Source organism: Mobula birostris, chromosome 8 (genome assembly GCF_030028105.1).
Source record: "Mobula birostris isolate sMobBir1 chromosome 8, sMobBir1.hap1, whole genome shotgun sequence".
Lineage (NCBI taxonomy): Eukaryota > Metazoa > Chordata > Chondrichthyes > Myliobatiformes > Myliobatidae > Mobula > Mobula birostris.
In genome coordinates, this window is record NC_092377.1 from 92,138,941 (window position 1) to 92,161,520 (window position 22,580).

General features: G+C 41.2%; 1 pseudogene; it reads left to right on the forward strand.

Moving 5' to 3' along the window:
* Positions 1-2,415: 2,415 nt before the first annotated feature.
* On the forward strand, positions 2,416-3,606 carry LOC140202021 (probable G-protein coupled receptor 139; annotated as a pseudogene).
* Positions 3,607-22,580: the final 18,974 nt, after the last annotated feature.

Sequence of the window (22,580 nt, forward strand, 5' to 3'; positions counted from 1 at the left end):
AGTCGACGTTTCAGGCCGAGACCCTTCGTCAGGACTAACTGAAGGAAGGGGGGGGATTATAGTTGGGATGCTTTTGATATATTGAACATTTTCTGAACAGGAAAATTTACATCCATCTATCAGAGAATGGAGCAAAGAATTCTGACAAAGAAAATCGAAAAGCTGGAATGCAGAGAGGGGGGAGATTGCTCTGTGTGAGTGTGTGTGTGGAGCTGGTGGGGGTGGGGGGGGAACCATTGAAGGGTTGTCAGGTGGGAAAGGATAGAAGGTGGTGTGAATGGGTCACTGTTAATAGTCCACAGCAGAAAGGATACTTTGAAGATTCTCCTTTGTGTTTCCAGTTCTGTGAACTTCAGTTTCCATCCCAGTGCTTGTACACCAGGTATATCAGACAGATTGTTTTTCACTTGTTAATTGATGTGTCTGACATGGTGATAATGTTGTCATGTGTTTATTCTGATCCTGGTAACTAACAATGATCACGTCACTCTATGGTCCCTGTGGATGCGACTTGCCTGCATAAATAAAGGTCCTAACTGAGCGAATGGACTCAACTGTCAAGCTTTTCCCTGCTGAATGGCATCATATTTGCAGTGAACATGATAATAGATTGTATAATCTACCTTTTGAATGGTTTTAGACCTCATTACTACTGGATCCTGGCAGTCATTGGAGGTCTGTGTAAGTCACTCTAACCATTGCCTCCCTGAATGCTCTGATATGGAACCTGGTGTTGGATTTGTTCAGCTTTGTTTATTTTTGACTGTTATTCCAGGTCTGAATCTTCACTGGAATTCCTCGTTTCTTCCCTGATTTTACTCTTGCCTCTCTGCCACATCTACCCAGCTTCATTCTTATTGGGTCAATGTCCTTCATCCTTTGCACCTTCAGATTTGCAATGGTCAGGCTCTGGATCCTGAATAGCAACGTACTGATTGATTTCCAGATCCTACTGGCTTAATTCCAATGTAGTCAGATGGTATGATGAATTGTATGTAAAATGACTGATAATGGTCACAATTGCTATTTGCAATGTTTCATTATTCGTCCAATTCTTTAAATGTGGCTAAACCCTACTGATGGGTTTTCTAGAAGTGTATAAAGAATGAGAACCTCTATTTAACACTAATAATCAACACAGAATTTTCAAAGGACTTTATCATCAATGAAGTTCCTTTGAAATGTGACCACAGTTGCAACAAACCTGAAATCATCAACTCAACCTATCCGTCAAGATCCAATTGTCGAAGTTGGGAACTCACAGATTTCTCCAGCTTCTTTCCCTTTTCTGAACAAATGTTTCTCCCATGGATCTCAGTCACTTTGTGTTGATGACACAAAGTTGTGTTGTGTTGGGGGTGTGGTAGATAGTCTGAAGGGTTGTCCGAGGTTACAGAGGGACAACAATAGGATGCAGAACTGAGATGAGAAGTGGCAGAAAACTTCAATCCAGATAAGTGTGAAGTGGTTCATTTCGGAAGGTCAAATTTGAAGACAGAATATAATATTAATGGTAAGACTCTTGGCAGTGTGGAGGATCTGAGAGGTCTTGGGGGCCATTCAAGGACACTCAAAGCTGCTGCACAGGTTGTCAGTGTTGTTACGAAGGCGTATATCGTGTGTTGGCTTTCATCAACCTTGGGACTGAGTTCAAGAGCCATGAGGTAATGTTACAGCTATATAGGACTTTGGTCAGATCCCACTTGGAGTACTGTGTTGATTTCTGGTCACCTCACTACAGGAAGGATGTGGATACTATAGAGAGAATGCAGAGGAGATTTACAAGGATGTTGCCTGAATTGGAGGGCATACCTTATGAGAATGGACTGAATGAACCTGGCCTTTGCTCCTTGGGGCGACAGAGGATAAGAGGTGACCTGATAGAGGTGTTTAAGATGATGAGGGGCATTGATTGTGTGGATAGGCAGAAGCTTTTTCCCAGGGCTTAAATGGCTAACACGAAAGGGCGTAGTTTAAGGTGCTTGGAAATAGGTATCGAGCTGTTTTTCACACAGAGAGCGCGGGTGCATCGAATGCACTGCCTGCAATGGTAGTAGAAGCAGATACAATAGGGTCTTTTAAGAGCCTCTTAGATAGGTACATGGAGCTTAGAAAAATAGAGGGCTACGTGCTAGGGAAATTCCAGGCAGTTTCTAGAGTAGGTAACATGGTTCGCACAACATTGTGGGCCGAAGGGCCTGTAATGTGCTGCAGATTTCTATGTTCTATGTTTACCCTAATAAATGGAGATGTTAAGTCAACAAATGAAGAGCTGGAGATGGACGGTGTTGGTAAGGGACAGCTGGAAGTTGCAACAAAGTCACTGCAAGTTTCCACTTCCAGGGTGTGAAAAGAAGTGGCTACAATGCGAAGGGAGGAGAGGGGAAGGAGACACATGTGAGACTGGAATAAAGAATGTTCCTGACTTTCCACCCTGAGATAGGATCAACGGGGAACTCACTGCTTCACCTGCCAACACCTTCTTGTTCAAACCAGGTGAGTGAACACGATGTTCCATGTGAGGACGAGTTAAACCAGCTGGATATCCAACTCCCCAACTCATCCAGCTGGTTCCCATTGTCAACTGTATAGGGAGTCCCCATGGGTGACTGACTTGTTACATATGTTTCATTGCCAAATTAGTCTTTAGCCCATTTAATTTTAACTGTTAAACCCACAGTAATTAATAGTGATTCTATTTTCTCCCCTTCACTTGACTGATTTACATTGTTTACTTCTCCAACATTCACAGCTAACTTGGCGGCAATTGTAACTCTATCACGAGGGTGGTGTGGACTCTCCAAATGTGTCACTTGCTATCTTCTGGCAATGGCCGTGGCAGATCTACTGGTCGTCATATTTAACATCATTCCCAAAGTGATATATTTCTATTACAAACCCCCTGTGTGCAACATCATAAAGACCATGAGTTACGTGTCTGTGGCTAGTTCTGTCTGGCTCACTGTAGCCTTCACCTTGGACCGTACGGTGGCCATTTGCTTCCAGAGGCTGAAGATCAGATACTGCACTGAAAAAGGTGCAGCTATTGTCATTGCAGTGGTGAGTCTGCTGAGTTTGTTCACCAACGTCCCGTGGTATTTCACGTACAGGTCTTATATCTGCTGGGTATCGCTTGATTTCATATTTTCCCGCGTGTGGCAAGCCTTTGACTGGGGGCACCGTGTTTTAACCCCAGTTGTCCCCTTCCTGCTGATCCTGCTGCTCAATGTGGTCACTATTAGGCACATTCTGATGGCCAGTGTAGCCCGCAGGAGACTGAGGTGTCAGCGGAATAGGGAGGAGAAGGACGACCAAGAAATGAAGAATCGAAGAAGATCCATCATTTTGCTGTTCACTTTATCGGCCAGCTTTATCCTGTTATGGATGACACATGTGGTCATTCTTGCAGTTGAGTCGATTTCTATGCAGTATTTCGTAATGACACCTTCGTATGTCGTGGGTCAACTGGTGGGAATAATGCTTCAGTCCTTCAGCTCCTGCACCAACATGTTTATTTATGCCATCACTCAGAGGAAGTTCCGAGAGGAGGTGAAAAATGTTGTGAAATATCCTTTTAGGCCCATCCTGAATTTCTGTAGAAGCTAGGGAAAGAGTTGTAACATTCAACCCAGGACAGGTGGTAATGTTATTGTTCCTGACCAGCAAAACCCAGTTGTAAAATCAGATCAAAGAGCTTTGAAAATGAGAATTAGAATGTCCACTCTTAGTCAGGTGGAGGGTTCAGCAATATCTTAAAATATCAACTACGGCCTCCCACACAACATTGGCCCATTACAATGTGCCAACGGCTGAAACAGTCCTCAATAAATTCACAGCTCCCTCGTCAATTCCCTCTGCATTCATGTCTTCCTGCTCATATTCTGCTCTAATTCCATTGATAAGTTTGCAGAAGACACCACTGTTGTGGGCTGAATCTCAAATAATGATGAGTTACAGTGCAGAAAGGAAATAGAGAGTTTAGGTGCATGATATTATAACAACAGTCTTTCCCTCAGTTCAGCAAAATAAAAGAGCCAGTCATTGACTTCAGGAGCATGGACAGTGCACATGTTCCCAGTTGCATCATGAGATTGAGAGGGTCAAGAGCTTTAAGTTCTTAGGAGCTAACATCACCAACCGTCTGTACTGATCCAAACATTTAGATGCCATTTCCAAGAAAGTACATCAGCACCACTACTTCCTCAGGATACAAAAGAAATTTGGCATGTCCTCTTTGACTCTCGACAACTTTTATAGATGGAAGCATCCTGTAGACATGTATCATGGTTTTCTTTTGCAACTGCTGCGTCCAAGTTCCACAAAAAACTGCAGAGAGTTGTGGACACAGCTCAGCACATTGATGAAACTAGCCTCCCCTCCATAGACTCTGTAGAAAGCAATGTCTTATGAAAACAGCCAGCATGATTGAAGTCCCCTTGCCACGTGGACATTCTCTCTTCTCCCACCTTCCCTCAGGAAGGAGATTGCAAAATCCTGAAACTACTGTTCATATCTCTAGGAAGAAAGACAGCTTCTGTCCTACTCTTATATGACCATTGAATAGTCTCCTAGTACGATAAGATGAATTGCATCATCTACCTCATTGTGGCCTTCCACTTTATTGTCTGCCTGTTCTATACTTTCTCTGTAACCATAACACTTTATTCTGCAATCTGTTACATTTCCTTGTTCAACCACAAAGCATTGAAAGAATGAAATGGTCGGTACGGATGGCATGAAGAACAAAGATTTTCATTGAACCTTGTTAATATTAAACCAATTTACTAATTATCAATTTTCATGTTTTAGAAAACAAGGAAAGCTTCTTTATGTGTGTTTAGATTGGAGAATTGGTTATATTTAACAGGATTTGATAAGATATAGACAATGGTCTAATAACATGAATTCTACATATTTAGATTATGAAGACGCAGTCCTCTTTTATTATCATTCAGTAATGCATGCATTAAGAAATGATACAATATTTCCTCCGGTGTGATATCACAAAACACAGGACAGACCAAGACTGAAAAAACTAACAAAACCACATAATTATAACATATAGTTACAGGAGTGCAACAATACCATAACTTGATGAAGAACAGTCCATGGGACAGTAAATAAGTTCAAAGTCTTGAAATGAGTGGGTTTGAAGGGAATGAAAGAAAGTGGTTCAGGGATTGGATTATTCTTGCCTTTGTATGACAGTTTGGAACATGTTCTCCATCTCAGTTATTAACACTGAGATAGTGTTAATCAACCTCATTAACTCCATGAAATCTCTTTGTTTCACTCGGTACCCTCCTCAAACCATTGGTAACAAACATGATTCCACTTCACATTCCGTCCCCTCATCACTAAACACTGTGTTTATCTACTCATTGACCAGATGTTGCTTTCTGTAAATTAATTAATTTGTTAACTGCAATATTCTGACAACATTGTTTTTGTAATAAAGTCAATAAAATGATCGATCCATTACTTAAGTTTGGAAACTTTTGTTGTGAGGTAAACTTGCAAGCCAGTTCTCTTCTCATCATATCACAGCAGCTCACTGGAATGTCTTCTACAGGAATAATTACCTTCACCTGTCTGCTAACCACTTAACATAATCAATGAACATATTGTACAAACCCACTGATGTTTCAATGTTTCTGTAACCTTGTCCTTTAGGAACACTGAATATTGTCCAGGTACATGAGTGTGTTTACTCCTTCATCCATCCCTCTACTCTCTTCCTTCCTGACCGCAGGGAATATTGTAATCATTATATTTATTCACACTTGCCCCTTCACCGCCCACTTCCATTGAAGGCAGTGAGGTCTCTGTCAGGCTCTGATACATTTGCTGCAAGTGCTCACCTCTCAGACAATGACAAGGCACACTCTTCATTCTGCCTTGCCTCATAAGTACGATATTCCTTGAAGATTTGTCCACCTGTACATCGAGGAATTGGTTGCTTTATTTATTTATTTAACAACACAGCACAGAGTAGGCCCTCTCGGCCCTTCGAGCCTCCCCCCCCCCACCCCCAGCAACCTCTGACAAACCCAATTAACCCAAGCCTAATCATGGGACAAATTACAATAACCAATTAACTGACATCTTGGCTGATAAAAGACCAAGGTCCATACACCTCTTCCACAGCTGTCCTAATGGTCAAGTGGTACATATTTATTATTTCTTTTTTAGCAATACAGTGCAGGCCCTCTGGCTTTTCATGCTACACCACCCTACTACCCCAGCAACCTCTGAAAAACCCAATTAACTGAAACCTAATCATGGTCCAATTTACAATGACTAATTAACCTACCGGGTGCATCTTTGTACAGTGCGAGGAATCCCGACAACCCAGAGAAAACCCACCCATTCCATAGGGAGGACATATGGAGACTCCCTACAGTATGGTGGCCGGAGTTGAACTCCAAAGTCTGGAACACCACAAGCTGGAATGCCACCGCACTAACCACTACACTATTACATCGCCCAGTTTAATTAGATACATTGATTGGTGGAATCAGCAATGCCTCTATTCTCAATCTTTAATGATTGTTGACACAAACCCTGACACCAGGGACGAAAGCCTTGTGAGGAAGAACTTTGTGAACCAAAGGTGCATTGTCACCATTTCCTCCCAAGCCTCCTCTGGATAATTCCTGCATTAGACTGGAACCACCCTCACACTGTTTCCAAAGTGGGATTTCCTGAAAGAATGGGAGTTTGAAATTCAATGAATAAGGCCCACAAAGTTTCCACCATTACCATTGGGTATCGGTTCTACAGACTGAACACTCTCTGACTGAAGTAATGCCCCCACAGATCAGCTTTGCATGGACCCATCAAATGTGGCCTTGTGAAGGCCAGTCAGAGCTCCCTCTCCTGCTCAGTTCAGCTCTTTAGCCCCTAACTGGACCAAGTTAATCAGGTGGTCTGGAGCAGAGTGATAGATGTCTAGTAAATGAAGAGAGAGAGCAACTAAAAGAGATGGCAGCACCATGTGGTCAGCTCTTCTTATACTCCACAGAAAAGAACATTTCCATCCAAATTTGTAGATAAGAGTTAACCAATCAGATCACCCCTATCCAAATCATGCAATAACCAAGGGAAGCTTCCAGGGCTTTTCAGAAGGTTACAAAGAACTGTAACCACTAGGGCATACACTGTACAACTACATTTACATGCTGTAACTACTAGGAAAGACACTAAACATTTGCATGTATATAAGTAGTTATAAAAATATTAACAGGCATAAATTGCTAAATTGCAAAAAAAGAATGATTAGACAGTTTAGTCCTTTAAACTGGTTGACAAAATTAAAGAAATTGGCAAGAAACATTCTATAGCCCCTAATCAGGAACTTTATAAACAGAGAGTTGAACTTCAAATGGAACATAATCTTTTATTATCATCTTCGATTGAAAGTCAATTAATCAAAACCAAGAGTCAATTCTATACACATGGTGATAAAACTGGGAAACTATTGGCTGATCAATTGAAATCGGCCTCGGTTAAATGACAGATTCTTAAGATTCATAAAGAAGATGGCACTTTGACAGTTCACCATGACGAGATTAATAAATCCTTTCAAGAATTTTATACCTCCTTATATCAATCAGAATTTCCTGATGATTCCACTATAATGCATGAATTTTTAGACAAATTGAATATTCCAAAATTATCATCTAATGAACGCTCAAAACTAGATGTACCTATTACAGTAGAGGTAATTAAGAACACTATTTTTTCGATGAACTCAGGTAAAGCACCTGGCCCAGACAGATATACAGTAGAATTTTTTAAGCTTTTCTCTACTACACTGACTCCTTGGCTATGTAGCGTTTTTAGGGATGCAGTATCTATAGGTAAATTACTACAATCGTTTTATCGAGCTTCTATTTCCCTAATTCTCAAAAAAGATAAGCATCCTACTGAATGTGCATCTTATAGGCCTATATCTTTGCTGAATGTGGATTCTAAAATCTTTTCTAAAATATTGGCAATGAGATTGGAGAATGTGTTACCTCAAATTATTTCTGCTGATCAGACTGGATTTATTAAAAATCGTTACTCTTCTTTTAATATTGGGAGATTAATGAATATTGTTTATACGCCTTCACCCAGAATTCCAGAATGTGTTATTTCATTGGACGCTGAGAAAGCTTTTGACAGAGTTGAATGGACATATTTATTTAACACCCTTGAGAAATTTAATTTTAGTTCGATATTTATATCTTGGATTAAACTGATATATTTCACTCCTTTCGCTTCGGTATTTACTAATAATCAAAGATCTCCTCTTCTTCATCTATTCCGTGGTACCAGGCAGGGTTGTCCTCTTAGTCCACTACTATTCGATATTGCCTTGGAACCATTAGCTATTGCTATTCGGCACTCCTTTAGTATATTTGGTATTACCCATGGAAATGAGACTCATAAATTATCACTATATGCAGATGACCTACTATTATATATTTCTAACCCAGGAAAATCTATCACGGCAGTAATAACTTTGCTTGCTCAGTTTAGTAGTTTTTCTGGTTATAAACTGAACCTAGGTAAGAGTGAACATTTCCATTAAATATGCAGGTTCCCATTTATAGAAACTCTCCATTTAGAGTGACTACTGACTATTTTATTTATCTAGGAGTTAAAATTACTAAGAGACATAAGGATCTATTTAATTTCACCCTTTTACCATTAATTAATCAGGTTAAACAACTGATTACTAAGTGTTCCCCATTGTCTCTATCATTGATTGGCTGAATCAATGCTATTAAAATGAATATTTTACCTAAATTTTTATATTTATTTCAAACAATACCAATTTTTATCCCTAAATCCTTTTTTGATAGTATTGATTCTAAAATCTCCTCTTATATATAGCAAAACAAAAATCCCAGATTAAGTAAAAAATACTTACAGAAATCCAAGAAAGATGGTGGTTTGGCATTGCCTAACCTAAGATTTTATTATTAGGCAATTAATATTCAATATTTAATATTTTGGACACAAAATTGGAATACAACTCCAAGCCCACATTGGGTAAACTTTGAAGGCCATTCTGTACAGGGGTTTTCTTTAGCTTCCATTTTAGGAACGTCACTTCCTTTTGTATTATCTAAATTGAATAAACAAATGTTTAACCCTATAGTTAAACATACATTGTGAATTGGGTTTCAATTTCATAAATTTTTTGGCCTGAATTAATTTATGTTATCAAGTCCTATTATATCTAATTTCTTTTTTCAACCCTTGGTTATGGACCAAGCCTTTTTGGTATAGAAAACGAAAGGTATAACACGTTTTCATGACTTATTTCTGGATAACTATTTTATGTCTTTTGAGCAGTTAGCTAAGAAATTTGATTTGCCTAAATCTCATTTTTTTTAGATACTTGCAAATAAGAAATTTTTTAAATACTACATTGTCTACCTTTCTGACTTCAAATCCTACTCTTATTATTGATAAAATTTCAGGTTTAAATCCTTTTCAGAAGGGATTAATAGCAATTATCTTTGATATAATTATGAAATTACAGCCAGGTATATCTGATAAAGTTAAAAATGAATGGGAAAGGGAACTTCAACTTTGTCTACCTATACAGAAATGGGATAAAATTTTTTAATTAGTTAGTACTTCTCCAAATGTGCTAAACATACATTAATAAAGTAGTGCACAGAGCTCATATGTCCAAAGATAAACTAATCCATTTCTATTCTCATATAAACCCTATTTGTGACAGATGTCACTCTGACGTGGCTTGTTTAACTCATATGTTTTGGTCCTGTCCTCTTCTGGAAAAATATTGGAAAGACATTTTTGATATTATTTCAACAGTACTATGTTTTGATTTACAACCCCATCCTATTACGGCAATTTTTGAATTGTCAATGGTAGAACATAGACCTTTGTCTTCTTCAGCCTGTCGGATGATAGCATTTGTTACTTTAATGGCCAGAAGATCTATTTTGTTGAACTGGAAGGAAACCAATCCTCTTACTACATTCCAATGGGTTTCTCAAACTATATTAACTTTAAATTTAGAAAAAAATAGAAGTGATATTTTCGATCCTTACATGTGTGCATGTGTGCAAGAAACTTGGAAACCTCTTATGCAACATTTTCATAAGATGTAATTTGACCTTTCTGAATCTTTTATATTAACTTAAATTATATGAATAGAGGAGCAGAGTTGATGACATTACTGAACGTGTCTGATTCAAGATATTAGTCTAGTCCTGTATTGTTCTGGGTTTTTTTGGGGGGGTTTAGTATTCAGTTTTTTTTCTTTTTCTTTTGGGGGTTTTTCTTTGCTTATACATATATTTTTTTCTTTTTTTTCTTTATGAGTAATTTCATTATGAGTTTGGAAGTCTATTATACCTATGTTACTTAAAATCTTTTTTGTATATGTTTATTAAGATTATTCCAATCTCTTTGTATCAACATTGTTACTGTGTTTATAATTTTGAAAGTTAATAAAAAGATCTTAGAAGCAAGAAACAGTTTAGTCCAAAAATCCTCCCTTTGATTCTGAATGACACATTTAGAATCATTACATCTGAAAATTCAGATGCAGGGAAGCTTGTTTATATCCATGTCAAAATTAAAATAATCAAAAACTATCTAAGTTATGAAAATATCAAAGGGAATATAGTCTTCAAATTATTTACAGAATTATGTCATTCACATTTACATGAGCTTGAACTATTCTATGAGAGTAGAATTCTATGACAGTGAGAGTAGGAATGCGATGAGGTGGAGGATAAATGCGTGGCTGAGGGATTGGAGCAGGAGGCAGGGATTCAAGTTTTTGGATCATTGGGACCTTTTTTGGCGCAGGCGTGAACTGTACAAATAGGACGGGTTACACTTGAATCCTAGGGGGACCAATATCCTGGCAGGGAGATTAGCGAGGGCGACTGAGGTGACTTTAAACTAGAATGGTTGGGGGGTGGGACTCAAATTAAAGAGGCTAGGCCAGAGGAGGTTAGTTCACAACAGGGGGATGGGAACCAGTGCAGAGAGACAGAGGGGTGTAAAGTGAGGGTAGAAGCAAAAAGTAGTATGGAGAAAAGTAAAAGTGGCAGGCCGACAAATCCAGGGCAAGCATCAAAAAGGGCCACTTTTCAACATAATTGTATAAGGGCTAAGAGAGTTGTAGAAGAGTGCCTGAAGGCTTTGTGTGTCAATGCAAGGAGCATTCGTAACAAGGTGGATGAATTGAAAGTGCAGATTGTTATTAATGATTATGATATAGTTGGGATCACAGAGACATGGCTCCAGGGTGACCAAGGATGGGAGCTTAACATTCAGGGATATTCAATATTCAGGAGGGATAGACATGAAAGAAAAGGAGGTGGGGTGGCGTTGCTGGTTAAAGATGAGATTAACGCAATAGAAAGGAAGGACATAAGCCGGGAAGATGTGGAATCGATATGGGTAGAGCTGCATAACACTAAGGGGCAGAAAACGCTGGTGGGAGTTGTGTACAGGCCACCTAACAGTAGTAGTGAGGTCGGAGATGGTATTAAACAGGAAATTAGAAATGTGTACAATAAAGGAACAGCAGTTATAATGGGTGACTTCAATCTACATGTAGATTGGGTGAACCAAATTGGTACAGGTGCTGAGGAAGAGGATTTCTTGGAATGTATGCGGGATGGTTTTTTGAACCAACATGTCGAGGAACCAACTGGAGAGCAGGCTATTCTGGACTGGGTTTTGAGCAATGAGGAAGGGTTAATTAGCAATCTTGTCGTGAGAGGCCCCTTGGGTAAGAGTGACCATAATATGGTGGAATTCTTCATTAAGATGGAGAGTGACATAGTTAATTCAGAAACAAAGGTTCTGAACTTAAAGAGGGGTAACTTTGAAGGTATGAGACGTGAATTAGCTAAGATAGACTGGCAAACGACACTTAATGGATTGACGGTGGATATGCAATGGCAAGCATTTAAGGATTGCATGGATGAACTACAACAATTGTTCATCCCAGTTTGGCAAAAGAATAAATCAAGGAAAGTAGTGCACCCGTGGCTGACAAGAGAAATTAGGGATAGTATCAATTCCAAAGAAGAAGCATACAAATTAGCCAGAAAAAGTGGCTCACCTGAGGACTGGGAGAAATTCAGAGTTCAGCAGAGGAGGACAAAGGGCTTAATTAGGAAGGGGAAAAAAGATTATGAGAGAAAACTGGCAGGGAACATAAAAACTAACTGTAAAAGCTTTTATAGATATGTAAAAAGGAAAAGACTGGTAAAGTCAAATGTAGGTCCCCTGCAGACAGAAACAGGTGAATTGATTATGGGGAGCAAGGACATGGCAGACCAATTGAATAATTACTTTGGTTCTGTCTTCACTAAGGAGGACATAAATAATCTTCCAGAAATAGTAGGGGACAGAAGGTCCAGTGAGATGGAGGAACTGAGCGAAATACATGTTAGTAGGGAAATGGTGTTAGGTAAATTGAAGGGATTAAAGGCAGATAAATCCCCAGGGCCAGATGGTCTGCATCCCAGAGTGCTTAAGGAAGTAACCCAAGAAATAATGGCTGCATTAGTGATAATTTTTCAAAACTCGTTAGATTCTGGACTAGTTCCTGAGGATTGGAGGGTGGCTAATGTAACCCCACTTTTTAAAAAAGGAGGGAGAGAGAAACCGGGGAATTATAGACCGGTTAGCCTAACGTCGGTGGTGGGGAAACTGCTGGAGTCAGTTATCAAAGATGTGATAACAGCACATTTGGAAAGCGGTGAAATCATCGGACAAAGTCAGCATGGATTTGTGAAAGGAAAATCATGTCTGACGAATCTCATAGAAATTTTTGAGGATGTAACTAGTAGTGTGGATAGGAGAGTACCAGTGGATGTGGTATATTTGGATTTTCAAAAGGCTTTTGACAAGGTCCCACACAGGAGATTAGTGTGCAGACTTACAGCACACGGTATTGGGGGTAAGGTATTGGTGTGGGTGGAGAATTGGTTAGCAGACAGGAAGCAAAGAGTGGGAATAAACGGGACCTTTTCAGAATGGCAGGCAGTGACTAGTGGGGTACCGCAAGGCTCAGTGCTGGGACCCCAGTTGTTTACAATATATATTAATGACTTGGATGAGGGAATTAAATGCAGCATCTCCAAGTTTGCGGATGACACGAAGCTGGGCAGCAGAGCTAGCTGTGAGGAGGATGCTAAGAGGATGCAGGGTGACTTGGATAGGTTGGGTGAGTGGGCAAATTCATGGCAGATGCAGTTTAATGTGGATAAATGTGAAGTTATCCACTTTGGTGGCAAAAATAGGAAAACAGATTATTATCTGAATGGTGGCCGATTAGGAAAAGGGGAGGTGCAACGAGACCTGGGTGTCATTATACACCAGTCATTGAAAGTGGGCATGCAGGTACAGCAGGCGATGAAAAAGGCAAATGGTATGCTGGCATTTATAGCGAGAGGATTCGAGTACAGGAGCAGGGAGGTACTACTGCAGTTGTACAAGGCCTTGGTGAGACCACACCTGGAGTATTGTGTGCAGTTTTGGTCCCCTAATCTGAGGAAAGACATCCTTGCCATAGAGGGAGTACAAAGAAGGTTCACCAGATTGATTCCTGGGTTGGCAGGACTTTCATATGAAGAAAGACTGGATGATCTGGGCTTGTACTCGTTGGAATTTAGAAGATTGAGGGGGGATCTGATTGAAACGTATAAAATCCTAAAGGGATTGGACAGGCTAGATGCAGGAAGATTGTTCCCGATGTTGGGGAAGTCCAGAACGAGGGGTCACAGTTTGTGGATAAAGGGGAAGCCTTTTAGGACTGAGATTAGGAAAAACTTCTTCACACAGAGAATGGTGAATCTGTAGAATTCTCTGCCATAGGAAACAGTTGAGGCCAGTTCATTGGCTATATTTAAGAGGGAGTTAGATATGGCCCTTGTGGCTACGGGGATCAGGGGTATGGAGGGAAGGCTGATGCAGGGTTCTGAGTTGGATGATCAGCCATGATCATAATAAATGGCGGTGCAGGCTCGAAGGGCCGAATGGCCTACTCCTGCACCTATTTTCTATGTTTCTATGTTACTGATCTATAACAACCAAACTATAACAGCAACTGATACTGGAATAAACTTCATTTTGTCCAGTAGTGGACAACTTTGTTTAAAATCTTCTGGCTGGTTAGTTACTTGCACACGCTGAGTAAGAGGTTATCAGTACAGTATTTTTGTGGTTCTCATCGGATACCACAATGAGTGGTTGGCATGCATTTGCTGACTTTTGCTTATTGCCATCACCATTGAGTTGGTTGACAAGGACCTTCCTATTGAGCTCCCAATGGTTACTTATGTGTTTTCTTCATCAAGACTTACTCACCAGATATCAGGCTGTGTCATCCTTCTGATGAATGATGACACCAAACCTAACTGTTCCTTAAGCCTATAGTTTCTTCTTGCTCCAGTCCCACTGAACACATGTCTACATATTTCAACTCCAGTATGTCCTTTTGGTTGATTCCCTTCCAACCTACATTCATGACACACCACATGCTCTCCATGATTTTAACCTTTCAGTTCCCTGGCCTGGATTGCTTTATTTACACTATGGATGTCCAGTCCCTATAAATTTCCATTCCTCATCAGGAAAGCATTAAGGGCCTCAGCTTATTTCTGGACAGCGGGCCTAACCCTCTACCACCACCCTCCTCCATCGGGTGGATAAATGCCCTCAACAATTTCTCCAAGCTTCTCCAAAACAGAAGTGCAGCCGTGGGCACTCGCAGGGGCCCCAGCTATGCTTGCCTTTTCTTGTCTGGTTTAAATGTGCCAGCCTGATGTTATGCTTTGTTCCACCTACCCAAACGCGGACCACAGACCTCCACACCTCCCTCATCCATGTACTTATTAAAACTTCTCGTAAATGTTACACTTGAACCCACCTCTAGAACTTCCATTAGCGGATCGTTTCCACATTCACATTGTCCTCTAAGTGAAGAAGTTTCCCTTCAGATTCCCCCTAAATTTTTCTGTACAACTATGACCTATAGGTCTATTCTCTCCAAACCAGAGTGGGAAAAGCCTGCATGCATTCACCCTATCTATATACCTCATAATTTTGTATAGTATGTCTTTATAAGATCTTTCCTTATTCTCTTGCCCTCCATAAAATAAAGTCCTAGCCTATTCAATATATCCTGTAAGGTTCTCGAGTCCCAGTAAAATCTGTGTGTATTTTCTCTGTACTCTTTCAAGCTAATTGATATCTTTGCTGTAAGTAGATGTCCAGACTGCAGCCAACACTCGAAATTTGGCCGCACCAATGCCTCATACAATCTCAACATAGCACCTGAACTCCTGTAGTTGGTGCTCTGGTTTATGCAGGTCAATGTGCCAAAAGCACTCGTGGTGCCACTTTTGAGGAATTATGGATCTTTATTACAAACAAGAGAAAATCTACAGATGCTGGAAATCCAAGCAACACACACAGAAAGCTGAAGGAACTCAGCAGGCCAGGCAGCATTTGTGGAGAAGGGTACAGTCAACGTTTTGGCGAAGACCCTTCATCAGAACTGGAGAAAAAATATACGAAGTCAGGGAAAGAAGGTGGGGGGAGGGGAGGAAGAAGTACAAGGTGGTAAGTGAGTGTGGCTTCATTGCCACAGTAGACTAACACCAATATGACTGTTCACAGCCTGCTCTACTGCCGTGATGATGCCACACTCAGGTTTCAGGAGCAACACATTATATTCCGTCTGGGTAGCCTCCAACCTGATGGCATGAACATTGATTTCTCAAACTTCCAAACTTGCCTCCCCTTCACCATTCCCCATTCCCATTTCCCTCTCACCTTATCTCCTTACTTGCGCACCACCTCCCTCTGGTGCTCCTCCCCCTTCCTTTTCTTCCATGGCCTGCTGTCCTCTCCTATTGGATTCCATCTTCTCCAGCCCTGTATCTCTTTCACCAATTGACTTCCCAGCTTTTTACTTCATCCCTCCCGCTCTCCCAGTTTCACCCCTCACCTGCTATCTCGTAATTCTTCCTCCCCTCCCCCACCCTCTTACTCTGACTTCTCATCTTCTTTCTCCAATCCTGATGAAGGGTTTTTCCCCAAAGCGCCGACTGTATTCTTTTGCATAGATGCTGTCCGGCCTGCTGAGTGCCTCCAGCAGTTTGTGTGTGTTACTATGGATCCTTATTCCCAGATCCCTCAATTCTACAGCACTCATCAGTGCCCTGTTCACTGTAAGTATGTTAGCATGATTTGTCCTCCTAAGTTGTAACATCTCACATTTGTCTGCATTAAATGCCATCTACCATTATTCAGTCCATTATCCCGGCCGGTCCAGATCATTTTGCAAGCTTTGATAGCCTTCCTCACTGTTGACTATCCCCCATTCTTGGTGTCGTTGGCAAATTTGCTGATCCAGTTTACCACATTTTCATCCAAATGGTAAATAGAAATGATAAATGTTGGAACAGCATGCTTGAGACACAGCCCTAGTCACATATTTCCAATCTACTACCACACTCTGACTTCTCCCACTAAGCCAATGTTGAATCTAATTGACTACTTCATCCTGAAATCCAAGCACTTATTCTTCCGCGTTAGCCTCCCATGTGAATCTTTGCTAAGCACCTTGCTAAAGTCCATGTAGACAAAATCCACCAATTTCCCCTCATCGATCTTCTTGGTAACTTCCTCAAAAAACTCTACAACATTAGTTAGATAAGTCTGTTACACACGGAGCCATAATAACTATCTCTAAATAGGCCTTGTCTATCCAAATACTTATACGTCTGTCCATCAACCATTCCCAGTGCTGGGACGTGAGGCTCTGTACTATACATTCGCAATAAAACAGTGACAAATCAGTGTTACTTCTTCAGCAATGTTAGTAAGCTCTACACTGCAGATGCTGCAGTGGGATACCAGACAACTGAGGCAATTTCCTCCAGGTGATGTACAATGAATCACTAGTTTCCCAGAGCTCTATGTAATCCTCGGGTAGATGGAGCTCGTCAGCCTGGGAAGGCAGTCCATCTAAGAGAGGGAAAACTCTAATTTCAAACCTCTGCTGCCTTGCGGCCATACCCACTCATGGGAAAGGCTTCGGGAGTAAACCCTGAGGACAAATCCAGAGCCGGAGTCCCTAAGACAGTTCGACGTTGCCTTCAACCTTGTTCTGGCAACTCCTGCGACAACACTGGTACCAAGCTGTATCGGCCCTTGCCCTTCCCTTGGACAACATCGGTGGCATGGAGACAGGAGACTTGCTGCATGGGCAACAGCCGGTCTTCCATACAACCTTGCCCAGGCCTGCGCCCTGGAGAGGACACTCCAGGTGCAGGTCCATGGTCTCGCGAGACTAACGGATGCCACACATTTCCATTAGAACACCTTCCAATAATTTACACAAGACTGATATCAGACTTGTTACATATCCTCTGAACAAGAATGACAATGGAATAGTAGGATTAAACGTTTTTCCCGAGTCACAATAGTAGGAGTTTGATGTAGTCCAGGAACGTTTTCTTCCATTGAAGCCAGTTTCCATGAGCCACTTTTGCCATAGCTGTGGAGCAAATTGGATTAGAGTGGCCAATCTTGTTTCGATTCTCATCGCTAAAATGTTATATATCTGTGGGGCAAGAACAACAATGATTGAATGTTTTTACCCAGTCACATTAGTAACGCTATCACACTGGGCAACTTACAGTGTGGGAGCGATGAGCAGGGCCCACCAAGACAAAAGGGATGTGCATTTGAAATCCCATGCCCAAAAGAGAGAGCCCTCCTGCAGGTAAGAGGACCGATTGATTCACCGTGCGATCGATTACCCACATGCGCACTTGCCACGTTCTTACAATTCCTTACACATCTGGAGAAGAGGGATGCTAATGTGAGAATGCTGTTCTTGGACTACAGTTCAGCATTCAACACCATAATTCCCTCCAGGCTCGACAAGAAGCTCAGAGATCTTGGCCTTCACCCTGCCTCATGCAGCTGGATCCTGGACTTCCTGTCAGATCGCCGGCAGGTGGTAAGAGTGGGCTCCCTCGCCTCTGCCCCTCTGATCCTCAACACAGTTGCCCCTCAGGGCTGTGTCCTAAGCCCCCTCCTTTACTCTGTGTATATCCATGACTGTGTTGCCACCCACAGCTCCAATCTGCTAATTACGTTTGCTGATGACACTACACTGACTGCCCTTATCTCAGATAATAACGAGGCAGCCTACAGAGAGGAAGTCATCACTCTGACACAGTAGTGCCAAGGAAACAAACTCTCCCACAATGTCACAAAAACAAAGCAGCTGGTTGTGGACTACAGGATGAATGGAGACAGGCTAACCCCTATTGACATCAATGGATCTGGGTTTGAGAGGGTGAACAGCTTTAAGTTTCTTGGCATAAACATCACCGAGGATCTCACATGGTCTGTACCTACAGGCTGTGTGGTAAAAAAAGGCACAACAGTGCCTCTTTCACAACAGACGGTTGAAGAAATTTGGTATGGGTCCCCAAATTCTAAGGACTTTCTACAGGAGCACAATTGAGAGCATCCTGACTGGCTGCATCACTGCCTGGTATGGAAACTGTACTTCCCTCAATCGCAGGACTCTGCAGAGAGTGGTGCGTCAGCCTAGCGTATCTGTAGATGTGAACTTCCTACTATTCAGGACATTTACAAAGACAGGTGTGTAAAAAGGGCCCAAAGGATCATCAGAGATCTGAGTCACCCCAGCCACAAACTGTTTGTTACTACCATCCAGGAAATGGTACCACAGCATAAAAACCAGGATTCTTTCTTAAACAACAGAACAACATTAGTTATCCTCCAATCCCCTGGCACCTCACAGCTGCCTAAGGATGTTTTAAGTAACCCTGCTTGGGCCCCTGCAATTTCTGCACTATGTCCCACAAATTCTGAGGGGAAATATTGTTAGACTCTGAGGATTTATCCAACCTAATTTATCTCAAGAGAGCAAAGCACCTTCTCTTCCATAATCCAGAAACAGTCCATGCCCTCACTACGCATTTTTCTCTGTTCTGTGAATTCTGTCTCTCTCAGAAAGAAAAAAAATGTTTAAGGTCTCTGCCGACCCTTTCAGCTCCTTGCTGATCTTCAAGGGGACCAATTTTGTCCCAGTATAGCTGTAGATGCCCTTGAAATTCTCTTTCACCTTGTCTACAGTGCAACTTCCCTGGCAATCTCTTCTCCTGCTTCTCTCAATATTCTGGGGTACATTCCATCAGGCCCTGGGGCCTTTACCCACCTAATGCTCTTTAAGAAACCCTTTACCTCGAAATGCCTGAGTGTATCAATACACTCATCAACAAAAATAGGATTCAGCACTGCATACAAGCATATACAATTCCGATTAGAAGTACACATCATTAAACTTAAAGTGAGAATCCCACAAATTGTATTACAACTGATCTGTTATTACAGATAGGGCAATCCATAATAACCATCCAGATAACTGTACAAGATTATCAAGCAAGAAGAACTTACTTAAGACCGCGGTCCCCAACCACCGGGCCGCAAAGCATGCGCTACCAGGCCGCAAGGAAATTTTTCCTCATTCCCCGTCACGCCCACTGTTGAGCTTGAACACATGCGCAGTCATTACCTGCGCATCATCCATGTCAGCGCGGGAAGAAGATCAACTCCTCGAGCTTGCAAATGACGGCAGGCTGAAAAGTATGTTTGACATAACATCTCTGCCGGCATTCTGGATCAAAGTCAAGGCTAAATATCCTGAGGTAGCCATGAAAGCAATGAAAACATTGATTCCATTTCCAACATATTTCTGCGAAGCGGAGTTCTCTGCAATGAATGCAACAGAAACTAAATTGTGGAATAGACTGGACATAAGGAACCCCCTTCGAGTATCGCTGTCTCCCATCACCCCTCGATAGGACCGTCTTGTTGCAGGAAAACAAGCCCAGGGCTCCCACTGATTCAGCGATATTGGTGTGTTGCAATGAGTTTATATGTTCATACGGGGAAAATATGTGCTGTGTGTTTAATATCCAAACGTTACTTAAAATGTTATGATGCTATTGATTATAAGTGACTTATATAACCATATAGCAATTATAGCAAAGAAACGGGCCATCTCTGCCCTGCTAGTCTGTGCCGAACGCTACTCTCACCTAGTCCCACCTACCTGCACTCAGCCCGTAACCCTCCATTCCTTTCCTGTCCATATACCTATCCAATTTTTCTTTAAATGATAATATCGAACCTGCTTCTACCACTTCTGCTGGAAGTTCGTTCAACACTTACTTCAAGCTCCTCTGTCCTCCCCTGATAATTGACTTATCTATATATTCATGCGAAGAAAATATGCGGAGCGGGTTTAATATTAAATTTGTTAGATAAACCCTTTTAGAAACGAAATTGAGCGTATTAGCCACTTATCACCCATATTCCGATCGTGATTAACACCCCACCCCCAAATAAGATTGCCAAAAACGATTCGTAGAAAAAAATCGGCAGGTGTACGCATGCGCAATGCGCACACAGGTACCCACGCAAGGCTTCATGGTCATTGTAGTCTTTCTCGGGTTAAACACAATGTATTTGACTGCCACTCTTGTCCGTTGGCAACCCTATCCCCGCCCCGGGTCGGCCGGTCTGCAAGAATATTGTCAATATTAAACCGGTCCACAGTGCAAAGAAGGTTGGGGACCCCTGACTTAGGAGATATACTCATTCCAAACACACACAACTTATAGAAATCAAAAAGTGAAGAACACCAGAAATGTGCTGAATTAAAGGAGTAAGTTGAAAGACTATGGAACAAGGTATACAAGGTATACATAGTCCCAATAGTAACATCTACAACTGGTATCATCCCAAAGTTGCTGCACAATTAGACCTACACAGTAACATCAATGGAAGTCTTCAGAAAGCCACAATAAAAAAAAATCACTAGAACAATCTGAAAGTTCCTAGCAATTGAGAAATGGGTGTGCTTGGCTATGCCCGCACCTCAAGTTTTACCACCTTGAGCTGACAAAAGAATAACAATATAGCAATAATGATAACATGTGAGGTGTTACTTGTCCCCATTGGGTGAGTCAAAGTTTGTGGATTGTGGAAGGCTCTGCAGATATACAGAGCAGGTAGGAAATTAAATAGCAGCCACAGACCATAACAGAAACAAGTCCAGGCACGTCTGTACCCAGATCCTTCTGTGTCTGCAACCAAAATCTGGCTGGAGGTATAAAAAGCTTTCACTTTAGAAATAGAGAGATGTCTATGGAATAGAGTAATACGACCACTGCCTGGAGGTTACCAAAGCATCTTGGAGCTAGGGCTGAACATGATAGTAAGCAAAATGCTCGTGGTGCACTGCTGGATAGGCAGGCAGGCATTGGGAAACCCAAAACAGGTACAGCCAGTATTCAAAGTAGCCCACCAACACCACAGGCTGTGACTGCTGTAGGTGCTTCACAGGGGGAACAGGCCACTTACATAGGAGACCAAACAAGCAATTAAGAGAAGAAAGACACACATGAAATAGTCATTAGATGTAAACACATTCATAATGTGTGTATATTATCAAGTAGTGGAACTTGAGACTGACATGACAGCATCCAGCAAACTTCATCTACAGTTTATAGTGCAATATCCCCCCACGAAAATAAATGCAGAACGAATAGCAGATCAATGTAGAGTGATTGTAAAAAGTAACAATCCCTATAGACATGTTAAACCAAACAAAACATGAAATTACACAAGAGCTAGAAAGAAAAACTCTAAAGACCACCATGATGCTAAACAAGATGTCACTCCCCACCACCCCCAAAGTGCTGATGAAAATAGAATTACTTCAATAACTGTTCCACAATCTTATGGTGATAGCAACATCACACGTAGAACCTTTGCAGAATGCTCTGTAAACCTAAGCTTACAGATAAAATTATCCCAAATTTAACACCATACTAACAGAATCGATGGGTACTGACCCAACAAAAAGACTCAACATATCAAAATAAAACAATCATAAAAATTTGCAAAAATTATTACTAACCTCAGCAATATTATATTACCACAATATTGAGGAAAACTTGAAACATTTGAAGAACTACACACAGTAACATACTGCACTACGCAATGCAGTGCAGTACAATGGCTCTAAAATATAGACACTTATTAACACAAACCCAAAATTAAGTCATGAAATGAGAACAACAAAATGGCAGATGAGATTAAGACACAAAATTGAAAAATTAAGAACAGAAAAAGCACACCTAAAGGAGAATAAATGGATAAACCGTGCAAGAAACTTAAGAGAAAAGCTAAGGACATATAAGGTCCATACAAGATACGATCAACCTAACAAAAGCATTGTAGAATTCAGAGATGCACTAAAATAAGAGTTTGCTGCATACAAAGGCAGACTGAATAGATACATGAAATGCATCAGAGAAGAAAACAGAATTATCAGTTCAGAAACAATGTAAAAAGTTTATACAGGACATTGAAACCAAATTTGGCACCTCAAGATATCATCAATCCTCATACAGAATTACCAATAAACACAGAGATACTGAACTCTCCATCTAATATCTCGTCAG